The sequence below is a fragment of the Buteo buteo genome, chromosome 15, assembly GCF_964188355.1.
Source record: "Buteo buteo chromosome 15, bButBut1.hap1.1, whole genome shotgun sequence".
Lineage (NCBI taxonomy): Eukaryota > Metazoa > Chordata > Aves > Accipitriformes > Accipitridae > Buteo > Buteo buteo.
The window spans coordinates 593,438-618,139 of NC_134185.1; the positions used below are offsets into that span (position 1 = coordinate 593,438).

The 24,702-nt window shown below is 38.6% G+C and overlaps 1 protein-coding gene across 1 annotated transcript in view; it reads right to left on the minus strand.

Annotated features, from left to right (window-relative positions):
* Nucleotides 1–24,702, minus strand: part of KHDRBS2 (KH RNA binding domain containing, signal transduction associated 2) — a 273,194-nt gene that overhangs the window by 83,977 nt on the left and 164,515 nt on the right. The gene's annotated exons all lie outside the window — the stretch shown is intronic.

Here is a 24,702-nt window from a genome sequence, read left to right on the forward strand (position 1 = left end):
ATTCACTACACTTAATCACAAGAGATTTTGCGGATCTACAGAATATTTCACAAACTGGCTTTTGTATTATATATGTTAAGGTCAACTGGATATTTGCTTAAAAAAGGAAATTAAATAAGATTAAATCCTATTACATAAACCTTGCTTGCTTTATAATGCCTTATTAAGTAGGGGTAAATAGGATTTATGCTAATCCACAAATTTATACCATTAATCCTATTTTACAGTGCATTTATTTCTGAGTTTTTTTTCTATTAAATACTACAGTCCTTTCAACATTTTCTGAGTTTACTAGACATTCATGTACTAAAATAGCAAGGATGATTGCTTGGATTAAACATCTTGCCCGATCTATACAATTACAATTTGTACGGTCATTACCTGACACTAGAATGAGTGATGAGCATTGGACAAAGACATGGCAATTTGTTAGCATTGCCTGCTGGCCTGGGTGACGCTTTTATATTACCTCCATTTTTCGTCCTGGAGTCTTTTCAAAGCTTTGGTTTCTGATTAAATTCTAGGACAGGCAGTTGCTGCAGCCTCTGAAATACACTTTTGAAATAGCTCTCATAATGTTAATTCATATATTCTGGCACATTCTTTTCTACATACTGTATGTTCCACTCTTTACCTTGTAGCCCTCTGTCCACAAATCACTGTTACTAACGATGTTGCACAGCAATCAAAGGGCTGCTTATTTGCACAGTGCATGGTCACTAGGTGTGAGATACCATCTAAATACAAATTAAACTAAATGCTAGCATACGCTTTTCTAACATTAATTGTTCAGGATTCTTGGACAAGGCAGCTATTAATGCTACAAAAAGCTGCTACAAGGGCAAGTACACCACCAGCCATGTTGGTCTGAAGTTGCCCCGTATTCTAGAAATCCCCTTGATGTAATACAGCCTGCATTGCAGCTGCATACATCCCAGGCTTTGCCCTTCCTCAAGGAACAGTCTGTGGGGCCCAGGCACCACGCACCGATACACCCACCGACACGCACATTCCCCAAGGTGCGTGGCTGTTGTTTTGGCAGTACTAATTTTTCCATCGCTGCATATTCATACGCTGTGCAATGCAACGTGTCCTTCTTTTTCTTGTAGAGGGGGAACTTGCCTCTGATCGTAGGTGTAACAGCTTGATCAACATCAGGAAGGCAGTTACCCCAAAGCCAGTCACGCTGACGCAATCCTGTTCCTCTCCATGGAGTTTCCTCCAATTCACACTGGTGCACAAAGGATTAAAAGCAAGCACTGCCTGCCATCTCTGCGGCCATTTCTCCGAGCCCTTCCTAATGCCTCCTCTGCACAACTGCCTTTGCATCTCAATATTAGCTTTTGATGTGTTTTCAAGATGTATCTTCAGATTATAAATATATCACAAAGCACCCAGTGGCATTGTGTCTTTCCTAAGACAGATAGGTTGAGGTTTTAACTGAATGGAAAACCTTCAGGGAAATCTAGGCATTGTAGAGAAAAAAAAGGTGATGCCACCAGTAACCTCCTGTAATTCATTTATGGCCCTTTTCATTACTTTTCTCACAATGATTTTGATTGTGTCATTTATTGCTGAAAATTTTTTATCTTGCTGAATTTAAAACCTTACTAATGCTTTTCTTCGTGATTATTTCCATAGATTTTAGTGGCATCATGTATGAAGTAGTATTATGAGAACATCAGCATCTGGTCCATGGCTTTTTAGGATGGAGTAACCACTTAAAACTAAACCAATCAGGAAAAAGGAATCCTGTGATTTTACTCATCTATTTTGTACTAGTATTGCTGTTCAATGCATGCAATAACTTTCATATTTTTTCTGCTAACAAAATCTATAGATGCTTCTTTTCCTACTTCTATTAAAGTGATACATGACTTTCTGATATCAGTCTAGCTTTTTTGGCTTTAGTATAAAACAAAGGAGAATTGCTAATGAAGTCGAAGCCCTTTTTCCCTAATATTCTAAGTATTAATGTATGTTCAGCTTGAAATAAGTTCAGCAAATTCTTGTATTTCAAATCAAGTTCCTACATATGCACATTTAAATAAGATGGTGTGGAGGCACACTTTTTTTGTGCATTATATAATAAGCTATATTTATTATATATTATACTGTTGTCATAATTGGGACTCCAACTTGGACTTAGGCTAAATGTATTCATCTTAGACTAGTAATTAAAAATTACAGTCTGTTTTTTTTTAGTTTGTTTCATTATAAAAATATACAGCACCAAAATAACTTCAGTTTACAGTTGCACTGTAAAGATCACAATCATTACAAGGAAAAGGAACAAATGCTAAACTACATCTCCTGTTTAAAAAGATTCTTATATATGAGTAATTGATTGAAAACTAAAACCTAGAAATAGTTTCAGATTTAATAGGTATTCCTTTTAAAATACACTGTTCAGCATGTAGTAAGTCTGGTGCTAACAATGCCTTGCCAAACATATAAATAAGAGGTATGAAATATGTATAGAAATACTGCAGACAGACATCATATATGTCAGTAATGATGATGCAAGGAGATATGGAGACCATGATAATGAGAAAGGACACTTCAATGAAAGGAAGAGTTTTTTTGAAAGAGATTTCAAGTAGGATAGGTTGAACATTCAGCAGAATCTTTACATTAACTCATAGTAATTGTTGAGATTGTCCTGGAAATAGGTTAATTCTTATTTTTATATTTGTAAAGTGTTTGTCAGTAACTTGTGTTATAACTGAGTCTTATTCACCACTTTTTCCTCCCCTATCCTGTAATAGCTACCTCATTACAAATAACCAACACCGTGTTAAAATGGTAACCCACAGAAAAAAAAGAGGATACTGCCTTCAGTGACGATAAAATTTTACTGCAGCATCGTCCCCTTCTGACTTCCAACAGTTTGCAATGACTGTATGGACCGCTCTCAGCTACGTTCTTTGCTCTACTCCATCAGCACCCACGGGGTCCCCGAGGGCTTCTCAGGACTCCAGAGGCAGCAGAAGGTGCCCCTGAGACGTAACCTTTGCAGAGCACAAAACTGGATACTCTGCTCCAGTCTCCTCACTACAGCAGAGCTGGATTTCAGCCCTATCCTGGGTCTGTTAAAGTAAAGGAGCTAAAGCAGACCTTTTCCATCAAGATCCCTATTTTGGTCAGTGATACAAAACGGATCTTGTGTGCAGCTTGGGTATATCTACATTAGTGATCTAAGGTGGGTGGTTCTTCTCAGGTGTGAATTTGCCTTGCCTCTGTATTCAGTGTCTGGTGGTACTGAAGTAGTAATGTAGACACGCTTGTTGTGGCAAGTTTATTTTGTGTTCTTGCTTTGGTAGAGCAAGTTACTGCAGAATATGACATTTTTCTTTATTTTTTCTTCAGTAAAATGTCACCCATATATATATATATATATATATGAACAAGGGTACAACATGTGAATTAATTCACCCTTGTAGTAAACCTGTAAAAGATCATATTCGTACTTTGATTTGTATCCCTTTTGAGATTAAATGTCCCAGGATGTCTTCTTCCATCCCAGTCAAGTCAGTGGTAAGCTTCTCCATTCACACAACTGCTCTTTCTTGATCTTCAGAGGTGCCTACTCTTCTTAGATGATTTTATAGAAGGTTTATATTTTTAGGAAGGCTAGAGCAAGTGGCAGGACTAGGCATCCATATTTCAGGCTCGTTATAGTTTTCTTAGGTGCCACTGTGTACAACATTGGATCTAAGCCTAACTCATGATTTATCTTTTGTTCTTTGCATCAGATTCAGTGATAAGGAGTCATCATATTATCATCTACTATGCAGCTGACTGAAATTAATGCTGACATGAAATCCTTCTTTCCAAAGGTAAGGGAATTATTTAACCTTCAGTCACCACTGTCTATCTACTTGGTCTCAGCAAGCATAAGGGGAAGAAGATGCATAAATCTGCAAACAGAAACTTATTTTTACCAGCCTCCTTGGAACTTTAAATCTAGAAATCTCATTTCAAAGACACTAATATTTTGTTACTAACTGGAGTTCACAGTTAGTGAGAGAGTTAGTGGGGAGAAAAGTAGTTCTGAATATACAAATATCAACACTTTGACTTCTTGCCCATGCCAATATTATTGTTTTAATTTGCAGCTGCCATTATTTGACCAGTACTTTTCTACCTGGGTTCTTATTTTTGACATAGCTAAGTATTGCGGCTCTTGATCTTGTAAAACAGACTAATATAAAGCAGTGATTTAGTTTCATTACTGGCAACAACTCAGTGCATGTTTCCCAGCTCTCTACTATATCACACTATACTTTACCTCATTCGACAGCTTTGGGGTTGTATTTTATTAAGATGTTAAAATACCAGCAATTTCTCTTTTAACTATAAAGTACCTTGTAAGTATGATCAAAAGTGGTCTGTGTAGAAAATGTATTCTTTGTGGAGAAAAACCACAGTTTAACATTTTCTTGGCGTCATTTTTCCAAGAGAAGATGGCTTTCATTAAAAAAAACCCCAACAAACAAACAAAAGACCAAACAAAAATATTTAATAAGAACTAGAATATAACTCTATTTACCCCTGTGTGGCAATTAACATACTGCCAAGACAATACAGTCTTCTTCGGATTACTAAAAGTTGCAAAAAGCAGCAACTTTTAGTAGTTGCTACTGTCCCCCAGGACTGGGGATGGTCCTGCATAATGCTGTAGCATATAAAAGTGTTCCCCTTCCTGAGAAGTAGACCAGTTTGGACAATTAATAAAAGCACAGGAAAATTTAATTTACTTACATGCCTAATAAGAAATCTAGAATCCATATATGGTCAATAAAAAGAGACAGTGATTCTGAAGATAGGTTCTGGTTATTTGTTTCAAAATAGTATCCAAGGAAGTACATCTAGATGAGCATTATGGAAAAAAATATGCAGTATAAGACTGTTTTCACCTCTGAAAAAGATTGATTTTATGCAACCATCACAATCATCTCAATTACCTTTTCTGAATTTAGCTGTGATAAACAATGTTGTGGTTTAACCCCAGCCAGCAACTAAGCTCCACGCAGCCGCTCACTCACTCCCCCCTCACCCAGTGGGATGGGGGAGAAAATCGGGACAAGAAGTAAAATGCGTGGGTTGAGATAAGAACAGTTTAATAGAACAGAAGAAGCTAATAATGATAATGATAACACTAATAAAATGACAACAGCAATAATAAAAGGATTGGAATGTACAAATGATGTGCAGTGCAATTGCTCACCACCCGCCGATCGACACCCAGTTAGTCCCCAAGTGGCGATCCCCCGCCCCCAGTCCCCCCAGTTTCTATACTGGGCATGATGTCCCATGGTATGGAATACCCCTTTGGCCAGTTTGGGTCAGCTGCCCTGGCTGTGTCCTGTGCCAACTTCTTGTGCCCCTCCAGCCTTCTCGCTGGCTGGGCATCAGAAGCTGAAAAATCCTTGATTTTAGACTAAAGACTACTTAGCAACAACTGAAAACATCAGTGTGTTATCAACATTCTTCACATACTGAACTCAAACCATAGCACCGCACCAGCTACTAGGAAGACAATTAACTCTATCCCAGCTGAAACTGGGACATAAACCCATGCCTTCACTGGAGCTACTCCACATTTACAAAACTGTGAGAACGGGATTCAGACTCCAGCTATTTATTTTGTCGGCAAAGAATTCCCCATCACTGCTTTATGCTTTATGCTCTATCATATTATGTTCAGTAAAAGCCAATATAACTATCAGCACTGGTAAGTGGTAAGCTAAGATCACTACAACCAATTGGTTTCATATATCTAAGAATTGTTACAGATATATTGTCCACAAAGCACACCTGGTGCAGCGAAATGTCAAAAGGCAGCAACTTCTCTTTTAATGAGAAAATATAAGATCACAAAGTGGTCTCCACAAAAACATGTTTAGGCTAAAAAGCATGCTTTGTATGCTTCTTCGATGATACCCTCCCCACAGAAGAAGTCCTTCCCTTATTTCAGCCCTGCTCATTTTTTGGCATGAAGGCTTCAAGACTGTAAATGTTCTGGGATAAAGAGTTTTTCATTATACATTACTATACTCTTAAGTGTATCACAAAGGATTTCTGCAGTACTTGGGTACTACTAAAACACAAAAACATTTATAGTCAATGTTGATGACAATTTGGCTTATGCAGATACTTATGTATGTAAACCAGATGTTTGCCAGAAAAGAAGTAGTAGAACGGCTGTATGGTGCAAAAAAAGGGCGCTTTGACTAATAATACTGACCTCTAAATACCAGGGAGTGGAAGAAACTAAGTTTTTGATCAAAAGATCTTGCATAGTCTTTGTACAAAATGACAAGTGTACGAGGTCCTTCATCACCACTTTCAAGTGCCCCTGACATCAGATTACTACTCCTTAGCCTGTAGATTTATTTTTTCTTTTATAGCAACAGACCTGTTCCGACAGCTTCCTGATGTGGTTTAAGGTTTTTGGAAAACATGACTCATAGCATTTGAAAATGCCTTAGGTTGAAGACTTTTAGGATTACACTTGCTTTGAAGCACAAGTCTGCATAACTGCTTCTTTAGATACTCAAGTCTAAAATTCAAATTCTCAAAATTGCCACCTAAGCCAGAAATACGTAAGTTTTTATAACTAAAATTCTTCAGATGTCTGAAAATCAGTTTCTGGGTGTAACCAGAATTGTCTTAATGTTACCTTCCTGATACAATAAATTCTAGAACCTGCCTACAAGGTAAATCCTTTGCCTGCAGCACCAACCCAATGGGTGATTCTAGAGAATCCCACTTCACCAATTCCCACCAGCAGAGAGAACAATTCCCTTATTTAAAAAGTCAGTGATCAGACTGACTATCCAAGATGTAGAATACAAAAATCTAACTCTTTCCTGCTTGGGGGGGATTTAAACATCACAGCGGTATAGCATGTCATTGGGGTTCAGTGTCCTGTCCCCAGCGCCCTGTGCGAGTGCTCTGTGTTCCCCGCTGCTGGCTCCAAGGGTGAGTGACATGTCACATCCTGGCTCTCTTGTGTGGGATTGAGGTGAAGTGCCTAAAATTAGGGTTCTGGGTACTAAAATGAAGGAAAGTCTTGCTACAGAGAGTGGCTCCTGAGTCCTGGAGAGATATGTGATTTAAAAGGGGTTTCTTGTTTTAGCATGCTGATCTTCTTATGCTGTATGGAAACTTAAGTGCCTCCTCTGAATTTCATGGAGCTAGCGCATTTAAAAATATTGGTCATTAGCTATCACAACAGAAATTAGCAATAATTCAACAAGCTAAAATAATACTATTTTGTGTATGTGGACTCCATCTTACTTGAATGACCTGATCATCATCTCACCCCATATTAATATGAAGAGATGTAAATTTGATCAGACCCTTGATTACTGTGTGTAGTGTACTGTAAACAACCAGGCATGACACTGTAAAAAAAAATGTCGTGAGTCAAGCTGTGACAAAAAACATACAAGGCATCTCAGCTGCAGAATTTCTCTGGGAAGATGTTAAACAGCAAAGAGAAACAAGTTTTACTTAGATTTTTCCACAATATGGACAATTAAATATAGTCAACTCACATTAAAAATAATGTAATTCGGAAGCAAAAACACAATACAAAGATGCTGAGCACAAGCAGTGTTGGAAATGAAGAAGCACTGTGCAAGTTTCAGGAACCCCCTTATGCTCTGCAGTTAGAAGCCTGGTGGGTGTGGGGCATGAGATCAAAATGTTGTTGCCTTGTTATGATTATATGGTTACTCTGTTTTATTCAAAATGGCAATAAACCAATTTATGGTTTGAAAGGTCTGAGGTCCTGCTTACCATTACTGTCTCTGCACTGAAGATTATTGGTAAGGTGATATCACTGTGTGATATTATTTCATTATTTAGTTATGTGTATTTGTAGTACTCGGGGTTGGCGCTATCTAGAAAGAGCTGGAAATAAGAGTATACTGCTTCACAGTTTCCCACTGCAGATACAACTTCTCAGTTACAGCATGAATCATTTAAAACTGCTAGCACTGAACTGCAGACTTACTATAGTAGCATTTATTAAAAAAACACGCTCATTTGGAGCAGTAATTGTTCTGCTACCAGGGTACAACCTTTCATAACATGCCTTTAACAGTTTTTTTATGAAGATAGAACTTTAATTTTTCCAGTAGCTACAAAGTGCAATGCATGAGTACCTTTCCTCATTTGTTTTTCATCATGTATCGCTACCCAGAGGCAATCATTAGCTAATTTGCTGATTTACAGTTGCAGTTTATGAGCTTTAAACAATGCTAAGCCATTATGGTTCCATTCTTAGTGCTATGAGAGGAAAATAACTGTCCTTTTACTCTAAGCTGCATAAAAAAGTCGCCCAACCTATGTGCTTCTAGCTTCTCTTGCATCTAAAACTGCTGTTATATCTCCTTCCTTGCTAGAATTAACCCTAAATGGTGTTTAGTCTGCTGCTTCCTCCTGAACTGCAGAGAATTCTTATTTTGCCACCTATCACAATCCAAGGAAGCAAAATGAGTTTATCACAGGAAGTAACAGCTATTGCTTACTCAGTTTCCCAGTGAAATCCACGTTGAAAAGCAAAGTGGTTACTGCTGGTTACTTCGGCTGGTTTTTCCTTAGCTGCCCGAGACATTTTTTTAGCATATTGTAAAATGTGAGCAAACGCATTAAAGTGTAGCATGTCTGTTTAATTGCCCAATGAGTACCGATGGGTAATGCGATAAAATGCTCCTCTGCATGCCAGCAAAGGAGCACAGGGAGACGATGGCAGGTGGGACAGCCCCTTCCCAGCTCCTCCCATCCCAGGAAGGAGCATCCATCACCAGCTACTGGTGACTGCGTGTTACTGGAGAGACTGTGGATCAGCGTGCGTCTGTGTCTGTGTGTGTGTGTGTCTGTGTGTAGGTGTGTGCGAAGGGCGCTGAGCATCAGCAGCTGGAGTGGGGCTGTGACCTCAGGGGCTCTTATGCTGGGTGCCAGTAACTGGGGAGACTGGGGTCCAGGGGCAGGTACCGGGCAGGCTGAGCATCTGAGGACAGCTGCTGGGTGATCCGCCTTGGACACACGGACCATTTCCCACTAGCTGACCTTCGTCCTGCTCAGCCAGAGAGGGGAGCAGGATGAGGCCGCTGGTGCTGCCTGTGTTTGTGTGAGTGCTGCGTGTGCCTCTGTCTGTTCTTCATGGGTGGCCACGTATACGCGCATACGTGTACTGCATCCAGGTGTTTGTGTGTGTGCCTCCTGGGAGCACACGCTCAGCCTCACTATTAGTCTGTCTTAAAACCTTGGCGATTCCAACATGTTTTCTGTGAATATGCTGTGGGGCAGAACAGAGACTCTGGCTGACACGTGGTTCTAGAGGAAGGAGATCATCCTCTGGACAAAGTGCTCTGGTTAAAATTAAAGCCTATTGTCTTCAATATCTTCCATGTATTGCCTCTAGAAAGACCTAAGAATGAATGAGCAGTTAGGGATTCTGACAAAGTTACCAAGCCTTTCTGTTGATATGACTTAAAAATCTCTTAAACCTAATTTAAAATTTAATGCAATACAGTTTTTTTCTCAAAAACATCTGAGTGAACTGAAGTTCTGGAAACAGAGCAAACAATTTCTAAGAAAAAAGCATCTGGCATCACAGACTGCTGGTGCAACTTGTAAAACTGAGGTTGGAATTTTTGTTTGTAATCTAAAAAAAAAGTATTAGGCATGCATTATGAAGATGTACCATCAGATAGCTAAATTTTACACTGCTGAGTTATATAAGATCAACCTCAGCGTAGCTGATATTATAGTTACGTGTGTTTTAGCAGAAACAGTGTGAAAATAACGGATCACATCTGCAGACAAATACAGTATGTTTAAGAATCTCAATCCTAACAACAGCACTGCATGTCAATTAAACTGCAGTTCATTTTAAAAGTGCTCTAAGCTGGACTTTGACCCCAGGCAACCGCTGAGCAGCAGAACAAGGGTTGGGTTGACCTCGGATGACTTTACCATACTTTTAAGTGGGAGGGTAACAGCCAGTAAACCCCAGCTACAATTGCTGGGGAGTGAGGAACTATTGTCTGTATTTCTACTTTACTGGAGGGCCAGTTAAGACATTGGTCTTACCTCTTCATACAACAGACAAAGATCTGCTCCACTGCTGCTAGATTATTATGTTCAGTTCTTATGACCGTGTTTCTAAAAGCACATGGAAAAGTGGTCCTGATTACACAAGAGGTCAGACATGATGCTTGTAATGATGCCTATCTATGAACTTGTGAATTTTAACATATGTAATATGTTCTCCTTCAACTCACATCAATGTAAATCTTCCCTTGCTTTGACCAAGTAGTTGCATATTTTTGTTGCAGCATACTGAATATTACTCCTACTCTAAGTATTGCTCTGCATCCTGTGATAAAGCATAGTGCCCATATGAGGCCTGCTGGATCCTTGTTGTGAGTGTGCGAAGTCCCCAAGTAATCCCAAATTAATTCTCTGATTGTCTGTACCAGGCAATCTGTCCTTAGTTGCTTAATAATTGCTGCTGAGCTGCAACTGCTCTGTTTTAATGTTATCCTTGATGATCTGCATAGATTCAGTGGGGAATGTGAGAACTGAAATGTGCTGCCCAAATCAACACAAGAACCAGGGTCTCAGCCCCCGGCAGACTGCACTCTTCTCTGCGACCACTTTTACAAAACAGAGGAAAAATCTGAAGGCTTAAAGTTCCTCTAGAGGCACAGACTCCAAAGTTTAATTTAAACCGCCTCACGCCAGATCTAAACCACTGTAGAATACTCCTACAATCACACACAGCCCTCTAATAAAACATGCACACACACTTATTTCTTTTGATCACTGATGAAGAAGTAGTAGCTACTTGATAAAAAGCTTGGGCTTATGCAGATACAGTGGATGTGTTTTGAATAAGGAGAACTTTTCATTGTACTTTCTTCATTTAAAGGTATTTGGTATACAATTTAGCAACTTGAGTTGAAAAGTGAAGAGCTAAAATAAAATGACTGGAAATGCAATTTAAACTGTTGTCTGGATATCTTCCAACTGTCTTACAGAACTTAAGGAAAGAATGCAAATGCTCTGGAGAAGGGAAAACAACAACCTGTAAATCTGTCCTGTTGCTCATGAGATACTGCAGTAAAGGAAATAATTTAAGCCAGTGAAAACTTACACATTCTTACTTAAATTAGCAATAACAAAACACACTGTGACAGCACGCCTAGTCTCATTTTTGGATAATCCTGAAAAATGGCACCTTTCTGTGACAACAGCGTGTAATTAATTTAATGATAACTTGTGGAATGACATTTCATCTAAGGCAGAGATTTATTTTGAGGCTTTTACATTTTGGTGTTACATTTCAAAAAAATTATCTGGATGTTGAGTTAGTCGTATCTATGTGAAAATAAACAACCTTTTTAAAGATGACATTATTTGACATTTTTCAGAAGAAAAAATCATAGGAGTGTAAAGTATTGCTTTGGTCACTGTTGTTACTGGCCAGGATTCTCTTCTGACTATTCCATGTATCAGACAGTTCTCACATTTTCTGGAATGCACCTCTGTGACCTTATTTGTTTCCTTGTTAGTGTCAGGCTTTCTCAGGAATTACTGTGATATTACTGGTGTCATGATTCAGCCTCTGTGTATGATCCTAAGAATGTCACCTTTTCTTCACCTGCTAGTTTAAATAATCACTTGAAATGCAGTTAATTTGCACAAGAAATGGACCATGGTCTTCTCTCACCATTTATATGTGCTCCCTCCCTTCTGCAAAAATTTTGCCTTCATCCTTACACCTACACAAAACACGTAATAAGAACCACCAATTCCTCAGTCCGCCTCCTCCTGAAATTCTTCTAGGGCCAGTTCTGAATATAATCCTCTTATCTCCAATAATAAAAATGTACTCACTAAGACTTACTCTTGCAGATTAGTATAGCATTGACAATATATGCAGTGAACTAGTCTTCATCCCAGCACATTCTAGCAGTCGGTACTTGCAACGCATTCCTGTCATCGGTTTAAGACATACTAGACCACTACCAGATATGTGGTGGATGGCTCGATATTATTTCAATGACTGAACACCGTGATGTGCTCCCATACATACTCTGGAGTATGAGTCACTACCTTCCTTAAATCCCGCAGGGGAAAATGCCGAACTTTGTTGGGGAGGATTTGTTTAAAGCTAGGATATTTATTCCCTCCTACGCATGTGATTAGATGGTATTTTGAAAGTAAATGTGAAGTCAGTAAAAAGTGTGAGGATGCCTGTATCTGACTCAGTAGCATACATTCAGATGAAGTTTAGTGCAATGCTGCTCCAACGCTGCCACAGGGCTTCAGACGACTCAAAACACAGGCAGAATATTCTCCTACTGGCTCAAAGGCTCCAGAATTTAAATACATGCAACCACATCCAAATAGGATTTGCAAGTTTGGCTCAAAATATTTAGCGTTGCAAGTAAGTGTTAAAAGTGAGCCCAGCAGAACAGCAGGTAAGTCCCACTTATCTTTAGTGCTACTTCATTCTGCCACTCCTACGGCTGGTTGGTACAAGGAACTGGGAAACAGGGAGATGCTAGTGGGAGTAAAGCACTCTTAGAAAGAAATGATGTTCAAAGGGCTAAATTGCACACAAAAGAACTGAATAAAATTGTTAATTGTTCGAAGCATTTCAAAGGTTGATTGCGTGCCTGGGGATTTTGCGTGGTCACTACTGCTAGAGCTGTTTAGGAAGGAGGAAGATGTCCGCAACCTTTCTTGTCATACCTTGAATCTTAGTAAACTAGCTTTGTTTTATCCTTTAGATTCTTCCATTTGCATTTTTGTGTCTGTATTATAGCTCCCTAGCAGAAATTGAAGTAGTCCAGATAATAGTTGTGCCACTTTGTTAAAATACATAAATAAAAATGTCTTAAAATCCAGTAAGTTTCTGTGAGTTGCCTCCTACACTAGAGTCATAAATTGATCTTGGATATTGGTTTGAAGAACAAGGCACAAAACATTTAACATCAAGATGGTTAGTTTTGGACGTGGGAGGATGACATGCTTGATAAATGAAAATCAGAGAGTGCACATGAAGTTTTCAAAGTGCTGTAATAGACCAATAAATTCCACATGAATGGTTAGTACATAATGCATACATTTGGGATGTTAAGCACAAAGGCAAGGAAATATGGTCAATTCATGTGACAAGCAACAATGGATACTTTTCAAATCACACTAACAACCTTCACAGAGTTGAAAACAACAACAAGCAAGCAGATTCATCCATTGCACTTTCTTGTACCAGAGAAAAATATCCGAAGGTCAAACTATATTATTAAGCCAGTTCTAACTATTTGAATGATGCTCTTTTTAATAAGCCTCTCTTTAGTCAGGCCCAAGAATTTGTAAGATACTGGTTACAGATTGTACTACAGTTTGAGCCCAAGAGAAATCAGTTTTTGATGAAACTGGTATGTTTTGAGAAAGAACCAGATCTGGCTATTGAAAATAGTCATACCCAAATAGGGTTAAGCAAATGGGTACTCTAAACTTGACGGGTGACAAGTTACAAAGTAAGCATCTCGTTTGTTAACTTCGTAAATTATAATCTCACAAACAGATGTATTTTTAAAATTAGGTGGGACTAATGGAAAAAAGAATGGCCTATTACAATATTCCAGGAAAACACTCCATAATTTCTGAAGCCCAATGAACAATGATTTGCTAATAATCCTGGACGAAACACCGTCCTCAGCCCAAAAGATATATGTCTCCAGAGGAAGAATTTCATGGTGTTTCTAACACTAGAAATGTATATCACATATAGTGTGAAGGTCTGTTTGTTTAATTTTTAAATTTTGAGAAAAATGCAATTTAGGATTTTGCCAGTCTTTACTGATGTGAAAAAGATGGAGAAAGATGTACAACCTCCTAATACATCATGGCTTCAATTTTTTAGTCATGTAAGACCTGGTCCTGCAAGGCATTGGCTGTTAGGAGACTTTCTGCAATGCATCAGGTTGATTGAAGCATTCAACTTCACATATTTCAGAAATACACATTCAGAGGAATTGGGCTAGGTATCATCCGTTATGATGACCAGTCTTGTTCAGACATAAATATGTTTTACAACACATGTGCAGATGGCCAGCCCTGTCCTGAGGTTAAGCTAACGGGACAATGATGTGCGAAACTGCTGGACGTCTCAGACAACAGAAGGAGAAGAGCAGTTGGTCAGTCCTGACCTGGCCTAGACTGACAAGGCAACAATGCAAGAAGACACTACCAGAAACCATGGAGAGCGAAAAGGGAGAATCAGATACAGTAATAAAATCCCCCCTCTTCAGGCATGATTCTCAAACATGCTAAGTCCTTTGGTGCCCACTGAATTTTATTTGGTACTGAAAGAATTCAGAGTCTTTCAATGTCTATCATTTCTTATTTTTCTGTACTCACAATATCTTCTCCCATGTACTCCAATCTCTCCTCCACTCCGCTACTTTGGTTCTCTTTTCTCCTCTTTATGAGCGACCCTTGTTCCTCAATAAATGCATAGCAGGGTTTGTTGCTTTGCTCTCATTCTCTCAGCTGGGCTTTTAATCTCTCTCTGTCACAAAGGCATGTTATTCCACTGTTCCAAACACTTCTGTCTTTCCTTAGACTTCATTCCTTTATTTCAACACGATCTTTACATTTTTCTCTGAAAATTCAAGTTTGCTGCCTTTGCTTGCTTTCATCATCTGCTTTCTCGATCTTACTTTTACTGCTCCCTCACATCTCTTTCCCCTTCCTGCTGCAAGTTTTTCTTCAGGTTCTTCTTGTTGTCTAAACCTGATTCAGTACACTTGTACCAATTCAAATCCAGAATAAAAAAGCTGGTCCACTGCCTACTCAAGATGTATTCTAGCAATTTCCTTTTAGATGCTAGAAAATTGTACAGTCTGAAGCTTTATTTTATTCTTGCTGATTCTCTTTCAAAACACTTTAATTATCAGTGAATGCATAATTTGTATGGATGGAAAAACAGTCTGACATAGTCTTGCAACTGTACACTTCTTGAAATATCTGTTTGCTACAGTTGTAGGAAACAAAAATTCTCCAGAAAAAATGGTATTGCCTCGCAAGATGGAAACAGTATTGCTCTCAGCATATGTCATTGCTTGCAAGATATAAATACTGCTCTTGTGAAACTAATTTGATGCACTGCAACTGTAATTTTTTTTCCATTTGATCACACTGCAGAAAAGTTTATGCAATCTGTGATTTGATAATACTGTGTAATAGGTCCATACAGAATACTAAGTGTTTTGGGAGCAAGTGTTTCTCATATAATCATTTATTCTTTGCCAGTATTACAGAAACACACCAGAATGACTGATGAAGAACCCCCCTTTTTTTGTATGGTTTTCCTTTTAATGACTCACTTAGCAGGCTATTGTGGTATTGACTGAAATATGAGGAGGCTCAAGTCTGGGGCAAGTACTGAAGACTGTGACATCCTAATTTTGAATTCTGATTCTCACTCTTTGTTGAAGATTTCCCTCCCCAAGATCCAACCCCAAATTCTCAATCTGTTCTTTAATATTTTGAGCACTATTTTCATTGTTCCCTTCCCTTCATTTGTTTTCTACTTTATTATATAATTTTAGCTACAGACATGACTTTCAACTCAATAGGAAATGCACCGGTTGTACAGATTAAAGATGACTTTTCTATTAGGTTTCTGCTGCTTATTGAGTGTACCTTTGTATTTTCATATAGAAAATGATGGATTTTTGCATCTACCCGAGATGCAATTGGGGGAAAACAGTTTGTGGAATAACTTTAGCGTTGACATTAACCTACATCGATTCTTTCATTTCAGTGCAAGAAGAAACAATTCTACAGGAATATTCTGATGTTAAAGTTAGGATCATTATTAATTCACTACAGCTAGTTTTCGTTATTAATGATTTTGACTATAATCAGAGACTTTCAGAACCACAAAAAGCTTCTGTTCAATTTAGATTTAAGATCTGTGAAAGTTCAGGGGATAAGGAGAGCTTTCTTTAATTCAAAGCAAAACCACAATTTAAAATAATAGGAATAAAGCAACTTCAGGTCCAGTGTTTGATGAACAGATTCCTTGAAGAGACTTTTTTTAAAGTTAGTTCCTAAGAGACTTTCTAAAAGTCACGTGCATAAGTTGGATTTACTTGTTGCAAGATGTTCGAAATTTCTCGGCTCTTTTGTATCAACTGTTCAACCAACCACCCTTCCAAAATGAATTCCTTAAGGACTGAACCCTGATACATACCCGTAGCAGTGAGCTTTCACTTACCCTTCCCACCCTCAGTCACTGGTACACACTTTGTTAGAATGTACATGTCTTGGCCCAGGTTTTGCTTTAATGTATGTCTGCAAAGTGCCTACTCTACACTTGATGACATATAAATGATGCATGACAACTACAATGTTAATTCTATGGGTTTGGACAGGTAATCAAGAGAATGCAATATCAAAGGTGTATTTGGTTTTCGGCTATTTTTCTTCTCACTGTAAGCTCCTTTGATACCCAGAACTATTTGTAGAATCTCTTACATAGCTTGCTGAAAAAGTCTCATCTGGCAAGATGAACGTGCTTTTTCATACCACATTCATTAGGACAGTGATGACATACTGCCTACAAACTGCAGCTTGCAGATACAAGTCAGGGATTCAAACAGACTTCTGTATCTTACATTCCACTTCTCAAAGCTGAGATCAAAGATACCGAAAACAAGATATGCTGAGAGAGGCACCATCTATAATTTGGAGTAGAAGCTTCTGGGTGAGAACAGAAGAGATGAAACAAAACTCTGAAGAATACAAAACATGGTGTTGGGGCATGACTGCATTTTCTGTCTGACCCACAACATGAAATGGCTTTTTAGTAAAGTCATCAGTACCAAGAATAAATCTAGGCCAAGCAGATCAGGATCCAGATAGTAGTTTTGCATGAATCAGCAATATTTATAGGGGATGACTGGAACAAAGACTACCCTTGTATTTTTGCTGTCAGAAATCTATGGTGAACAGAAAGTTGTATGGTAGCAGTAAGCCTGCAATGAAAAACATCAAGCGTATAGCTATCAGTTTCTCTTTTGCCTTTTAAAAAATTAGCTACAGGTACAAATTGGTCATTATCCATATTGTGGTTATTTGCCTGAAAATCTGTGCACTTAATATAAACACATTTTTAAGACAGTCAGTCATTATGCTAATAACTTTCATGTGCAGACTATATGACTCCCAGAAAGAGCAGGTGTGCAGGAAGCACCTCAATGATTAGACAATATTAAGACAATTTGTGAATACAGACCTGAGTATATTTTCATTGCATTCCCAACTACTTCATGTACAACAACTTTTATTAAAACATCTTTCTCAAAATTAAAAGTTCTGTAGGATTTATACTTCTGTAAGAACTTCTTGTAGCTATTACAAGTGTATCTGATGGCCTAGCACATCCTGTTCATAGACATCAGTATACTCTGATTAGGTCTAGTTGAGAACTTCATAATTTCTGAGCTCCCCCAGCTGCGTATTCACTATTAATCTAAACAGGGTGAGAGCACAGGCCTGAACACCACTATACGATGCCATAATGTGGCATAGCTCCATAAAGGTATCAGTTCTTAGCAAAATCTAACTACTACCACATGTAACATCTGAGTCCTCATTCCTCTGCATACGTTACAGCTCTCTTTCCCTCTCTAGAGAGCCTCAGAGCTGTTGATTTTCATATTCCAGATGCTGACTGGACTGAAAAATCCCAAAGATGTTCTACTGACTGGAGGCTGGCTGAAAACTTCCATTATCAGGAAGAACTGAACTTTCTATAAGGAATTAAAGCTTTGAAGCTTCTAGCATCAACACACAATTATAGCATGACTTTCACGCAGGGTCTGGTATTGCAGCTGTAAATCACAAGGTGAAGCTTGCCCTGTTCCTGAGACAGAAACTCCTCAGGGACCAGTCAGAGATGATGGAATGAGCTCCAACACGAAGCTGTCACAAGCTCCTTTCCCTGCCCTCTTACTGCAAAGCAAACTTACTAATTTCTTGAAACATACAGTTCTCAATCAGATATAACTAGTTTAAAAGACATGCATCCTTAATGGAAAGAAGGACTTGTATCTAAAAGAATCAGCCTCATTTAACGTGTTCCTGTGAGGCGCTCAGTCCCCACACTGATGACATTAAGGACCAGCATATCACTACAGGAAATTCTTACACACAGAAAGTCTTCGGAGAATGATGTGTGTTTGTGTCTCGTATTTGTATACTACCTAAACAACTCTGGAATCTAAAATAAACACAAATAAATAAAATCATAGCACTGCACAGATGAGGATGGTTGGAACTCTTTGGTTCTCCATATCTGAGTAAAAATGATGGTGAATATTTCTAACATCTCACTAAATAACCTGGTCATGACATCCCATTTCTTTTCCAAACTGCGGATGGGCCCTTGTCAGTTCCTATCTATCCACTTTGAAATGGATCTGATACATTACTTCGGACTAGATTAGTACTTACAGTATCTTACAATATCTATCATCTGTATTATAGTTTAATAGGATTGTTAGTCTTATACCTAAAGCATGACATTTTAAATCACATCACCATTTTATTATTAAGCAAAGAAATGATAGCCATGTCCTGAAATGACCATGAATGTGAGCCTGACTGACCTATCTCCAATGGATGGCTTTATAGCTTCGAGAACTGACAGATTGTTATGTCATGAAATTCATGCAGGGTACGGTATTGGGGCTGTAAATCACAAGGGCAACTCACACAGTGGCCAGCACCCTTTGGAATAATCTTTACATTTCTGTTTTGTTCAATAAGCCTCTTAGTTGAAAGATTATGCATGAGTTTTTTTCTCCAGGACTGGTAAAGGATAGCTCCTGTGTCTTTGACAGCTGCTCACTAAAATTTAAACAAGGCTTTTTGTTGGGCATTTTATCTGTATTTGTACCCCTCCAAGGACTAAAAAGGACAAGCAATTCTAATCCAAAGAGTCAATTTGCCTCTTGTGATTTGCTTTAGGTGTATTTAAATCTAAACTGCTAATCTAAAATCCTGGAAGCACTATACCAATTAAAATAAATAAATGAAGCCATTGCAGCTGGATTGTACTAATATTTAGGCAACCTATTACATTTTCTGCTTTGTCTGACAGAGATACCCTGCTCCTGCTAACTGGGTCTATTCAGAACTCATGTTGAAAGAGCAGGACTGCACCCCAGTCCTGGGGGAGGTCCCTTCCTGCTTGGCACATGCTGAAATGTTACTTTGAAGTTTATGGCTTCTCTTGCAGCCCCAGTCTATGTGGAGTAGAATCATAGAATCATTTAGGTTGGAAAAGACCCTCAAGATCATCGAGTCCAACCATCAACCATGCCCACTAAGCCATGTCCTGAAGTGCCTTGTCTACATGCTTTTTGAACACCTCCGGGGGTGGTGACTCAACCACTTCCCTGGGCAGCCTATTCCAATGTCTGACAACCCTCTCAGTAAAAAATTTTTTCCAAATATCTAACCTAAATCTCCCTTGCCTCAACTTGAGGCCATTTCTTCTCGTCCTAAAAGACAGTAAAAGATAACTGCACACATTTCAGATTCTCCCATCTCTTGACCTCTGGCTACCTACCAGAGCAAGGACAGCAACACCTCAGAGCTTCAGCCCACTGTCCTAACTCCATCCATGAAAAAATGCATCTGCTTTACATTGATTCCTTATTGATTGCGTAAGGCCTGAAAATTGTTACTGCTACTCCCAGATGGGAGAGGTTTTTAAGCCTATCACTCCAAAGAATAAGATGACAGAGTATCATATTTGACAATTTGCTGGGTGGCCCAACCAGAAGTATCTCAGGGGACCAAAGCTTGCTTCAGCCCATCCAGCAGTAATTTTCTTGGAATATCTAGTTTTCTACCTACAAATAAAACTGTGTGCACTTTGATCTCCATCTCATTTTTCAGGAGAGATGTAGGGGTCGGCATTCGGAAGATCTCGCGTTGTCACGGAAAGTTAGAGGGTTAGTCGCAGCTTTGTGATGTACCTGTAACCCCACCTCCCCTTGTTAGTATAAAAGGAATTAACTGCGCAATAAAAGCGAGAAGTTGGCGCTCACACTGTGTGTGTTATCTGTCTCTTTCCCTGGTCCGGGCCGACCAGTGATCTAAGCGTGGCACCTTGATATGTAGCGAATGCTACAGAGAGCCACTCTGGATTTACAGTGATGAATTAAGGGATTTTTGACTTATTACATTGCTTATACTTCTCAACTCTGCTCAGGAGATGGAATACAGACCTGCATGACCACCTGCCACCACAAAATGCTGACTATCCTTACCTCCAAATGCCCACTGTATTTATTGGTGTGGTTTTGGTTTTTTTGAATATGCAGTCTTAAGGACCATGATAATTAGACAACTTATAGATCATATATGCAAACCTGTATGCATCCTGAGAATCCTGCTGGTTTTGTTAATTTGGTGTTCATTTTCTTTGCCTCTATATTCTCTTCCTCTCAGTGGATGAAGTAGGCTACAGCAACACTTGGTCTTTTTTACAGCATATTTTATGTTGACTTTCAGAAATTTTTTTACTTAATAAGGAAATGACAAGGCAGTCATAAAAATCTAGGCTGCATCAAGCAGGCTTCAAGAAATAAATAAGCATTAGGTTCATAATGCTTTGAACTTAGAAACAAAGTATATCCTTGGATTTTTCATTTTATTTTTCTAAGAAGGTCAGCAAATCTCAGGACAGTTCAAGAAGACAACCTCCAGTAATAAAACTTACAGTGTAAAATTAACCAGCATTTTTAGCAGAGCAAAAGTGTTCTGCACAAAACAAATTATTATGTCAGCACGCATCATTTTGAGAGGATGGAAAATACATGAATAATAACTAATGGTAATTTCCTCCCTAAAATAATATTCTAGTTTTACATCATAGCTACTCAACATCTAAGTCATACAAATTCGTACACTCATGTTTACCGTGGCAACAGAGATACACAGCTTTAAAGGAAAGGTTCAACAAGATTATCCCCCAACTAGGGAAGGAAAAGCCTCACGTTACTGAAGCTGGGTAGTTTACTTTAACATCTTTCAACTTTCATTAATTACTTCTGCTCTACAGAATGTTAAACTGTTTCTCAGACTGTATGCAGTGACCTGTTTGCTTATCCCCAAATATATAAATTCTGATCAAGTATGGATGAGTTGGCATTTTCCAAACAGAGTGGAAACTTAGTTCTTCATAACAATTCCCTTCCTCCAACACAAACAACAAATTATGGTGTATACAGCTCGACTGAGGTCCTGAGGAAAGAAAGCAGATCCTTTAAAAGTCTTTTCTTTCAAAAGTGAATTTCATCTCAACAATGTCCTCATTCAGTCAGGGACTATAAAAACAGTATTGCCTCCTTGCCACACTGTAGTCTGCTCTCCTCCTAGGAAGGTGATAGACTCATCAAAGCAGATAGGTAGGAATTTTTTTTAAAAAGCTAGAGTAATTTTTTTCCCCATAAGTCTTCTACAAAATGAATGGCATGTAAAAAAATAAGCTAAGTTATTTAGATTTTAAGTCCTGTTTTTGGAAGTAATTTAAGGACTTAGAAGCCTGCTTTGTTTGCAAAATTTGTGTGATTTAGTCTGTTAAATTTCTGGATCCTGGATAAACAAAAGAACCATACTGGGATTAATGACATCCAAGATGGGTGTACTTTCTTGTATGATGTACAGGAAAACTTAGGTAACTAAGAATGGTACCAGAGAATGGTACCCACAGTGCTGTACCCTTTAGCTGTCCTCTCGGAAAGGGTGAAAACAGAGCTTTGCATAACCCTTGATCCTCTCCAGGATTTAGGTGCCATTGTTCGGGTTGCAGGAAGGCAAGTCCTGCTCTCAGCACTGAGACCTCTCTGGTGATGAGGTGTGCACCTTACCTCTGTAGTAATTCTGCAAGAGGTCAAGTCTTTCTTTTAAAAAGAAATCTAGAAAAGTACAGTAAAAGTAGTCCTTTCGTTCTTTTTTTATCCAGCATTTCATTCATCCAAGATGCAAGACGCTGACTTTCAGTTTTTCCTCTGCCTGTAGGGATTTAAAGCTTCATTCCCGATGCTCCCGACTCAAGTGGATACCACAACCCTGGGCTGCAGCAGATTCTGCAGGAGGAAAACACTCTCACTGCCCTTCATATAGCACTGTGCATGGAAATAGAAATAGTACACATACTAACCACGGATTCTGCTGTACAGTTACTGACTACAGCTACAACTGATGCAGTAACCTCACTTGTAATTATACTCCACTACTACACACAATAAGACCACGCAAATACAAGACAAATCACTTGCATCAGATTTTTTGCCCCTTAGAAAATAAACAATTGAAACGTGAGTGAAATGAATAAAACACAACGAAAATTACTGCTTTTTTCCTCTTGTTGCTCTGTGTAATGGTTAGCACGTATAAACCACTTCTACTGCTTTTTCCAAAATGGCAACTTATAATAGGTACCTCAAGAGAAATAAGTTAGAAGAGCTCTGAATTACTTTTTGGATTTATTTGTTTAGGGTGTTTGCATGAAGGGTGGCCTTGCAAGAAAGTGAAACGGCTGTTCAAGGAAAGTGAAAAATGACCAAAATATTGTGGCTTCTAATTTATTTGATAGCTGCACTCAGACTCAACAACCGTGTTTCAGTGATTCTCCGTGGTGTATTTTTTTCTTTTTCTCCTAGCTACAGTGTCCACATTTAAATTTGTTAAAATTTAACTTGCAGTGAAACACAGGTCCCTTCTGCATCTCCTCTACAGCCTGATTTACACACCCTTGACTCACTTTTATTTGTTTATAATCCTTTTTCTTTATTTGCATACCATCTAGTTAACTGATGCAATTCTGCCAAAACACTAGAAAAGCCCAATTTCCAAATTTTGGTTTCAGTTTAAAAGCATTTATTCTTTTATTATTATTAATAATGAAATAAAATTAAACAAACATGGTAAGCTTTTACATACCTGAGCAATTTTGGCAATAAAAGCAAACCAAGCCAAACCAAAACTGGTTCTGAAGCCATTTTTTGCAATGACATGCAAACAGGTAATAAAAATGGAATTATCTGTTCTTAAAATGAGATTTGTTTTAAAAGAAACAAGCATACATTTTAACTCTGCATGTCAGTTAAATAGTACAGGCAGTGTTTGTCCAGAAAAATGAAATGATTGATGGTAACGTTGGTAAAATAGAAAGAAATACAGTTTGAATTTCAATGTCTTTTCTTTTAAGTGTATTAATTTTTTCAGAAAACTCCCAGCTGCAGCATGTGTGAGGACTGGTATACGCATGCAGTTTTGATAAAGACAAATGCATGGGCTACATGGGATTGTAGAAATACAGCGTTGAGTAAAATGGTGCAGAATTTGACTTTGACAACTTATTTTTAAAATGCCCAAATGTGCACAGTTCAAATGTATACTTGCTTGTTTGTCCTGGTTTCAGCTGGGATAGAGTTAATTGTCTTCCTAGTAGCTGGTACAGTGCTGTGTTTTGAGTTCAGTATGAGAAGAATGTGGATAGCACTGATGTTTTCAGTTGTTGCTAAGTAGTGTTTAGTCTAAAGCCAAGGATTCTTCAGCTTCTGATGCCCAGCCAGCGAGAAGGCTGGAGGGGCACAAGAAGTTGGCACAGGACACAGCCAGGGCAGCTGACCCAAACTGGCCAACAGGGTATTCCATACCATGTGATGTCATGCCCAGTATAGAAACTGGGGGGACTGGGGGCGGGGGATCGCCGCTTGGGGACTAACTGGGTGTCGATCGACGGGTGGTGAACAATTACACTGCGCATCATTTGTACATTCCAATCCTTTTCTTATTACTGTTGTCACTTTATTCGTATTATCATTATCATTGGTTACTTCCTTTCTGTTCTATTAAACCGTTCTTATCTCAACCCACGAGTTTTACTTTTCCTGATTCTCTCCCCCATCCCCACTGGGTGAGGGGGGAGTGAGTGAGCGGCTGTGTGGTGCTTAGTTGCTGGCTGGGGCTAAACCACGACATTGTTTTACAGTTTAGTCCTCAGAAAGATTAATAAATAGTGTTAATAACTTGATTTTTTGAGAATTTTTTTGAAAAAAAAAAACCAAACCCTAAGAAAGGAAACTGGGAAAAGCTGTGTCACTCTAATACAGGGAAAGAGAAACTAAAATATTAAAGTACTACAGTACAGTAATTGAAATTATATATTGCCTCAAAATAAGACTCCCTTTTGGTATATCTGGTTGGTTGTTTTTTTTTAACTTCAGCTTTCTGAAAATTTGAATGTCTGAAGGTGGAAGGGTGTACAGTAAGAGACAACAATCAGGGACTGGACCGTCCAAATAAATGATAACAGGATATGGGGTTGCTAACCTTAAAGTTGCTGTGTCCCTATTCAGTCTTACATAATTTGCATCTGATAGACATTTGGTGATCAAAAGAATTATTCAAAAGGATTAGTAGTATTTTCATTACAGAAACTCACTAATTGGCCCTGAAGAGTTGGTGGACAGTATGAACACCAAGGCTACAGCTAAGGCACCTTGTTAGGAACTGATATGTAACGTTATATACTCCACTTGGACAGATACACTGTTTTTGAGAAATATTTAGATGTGG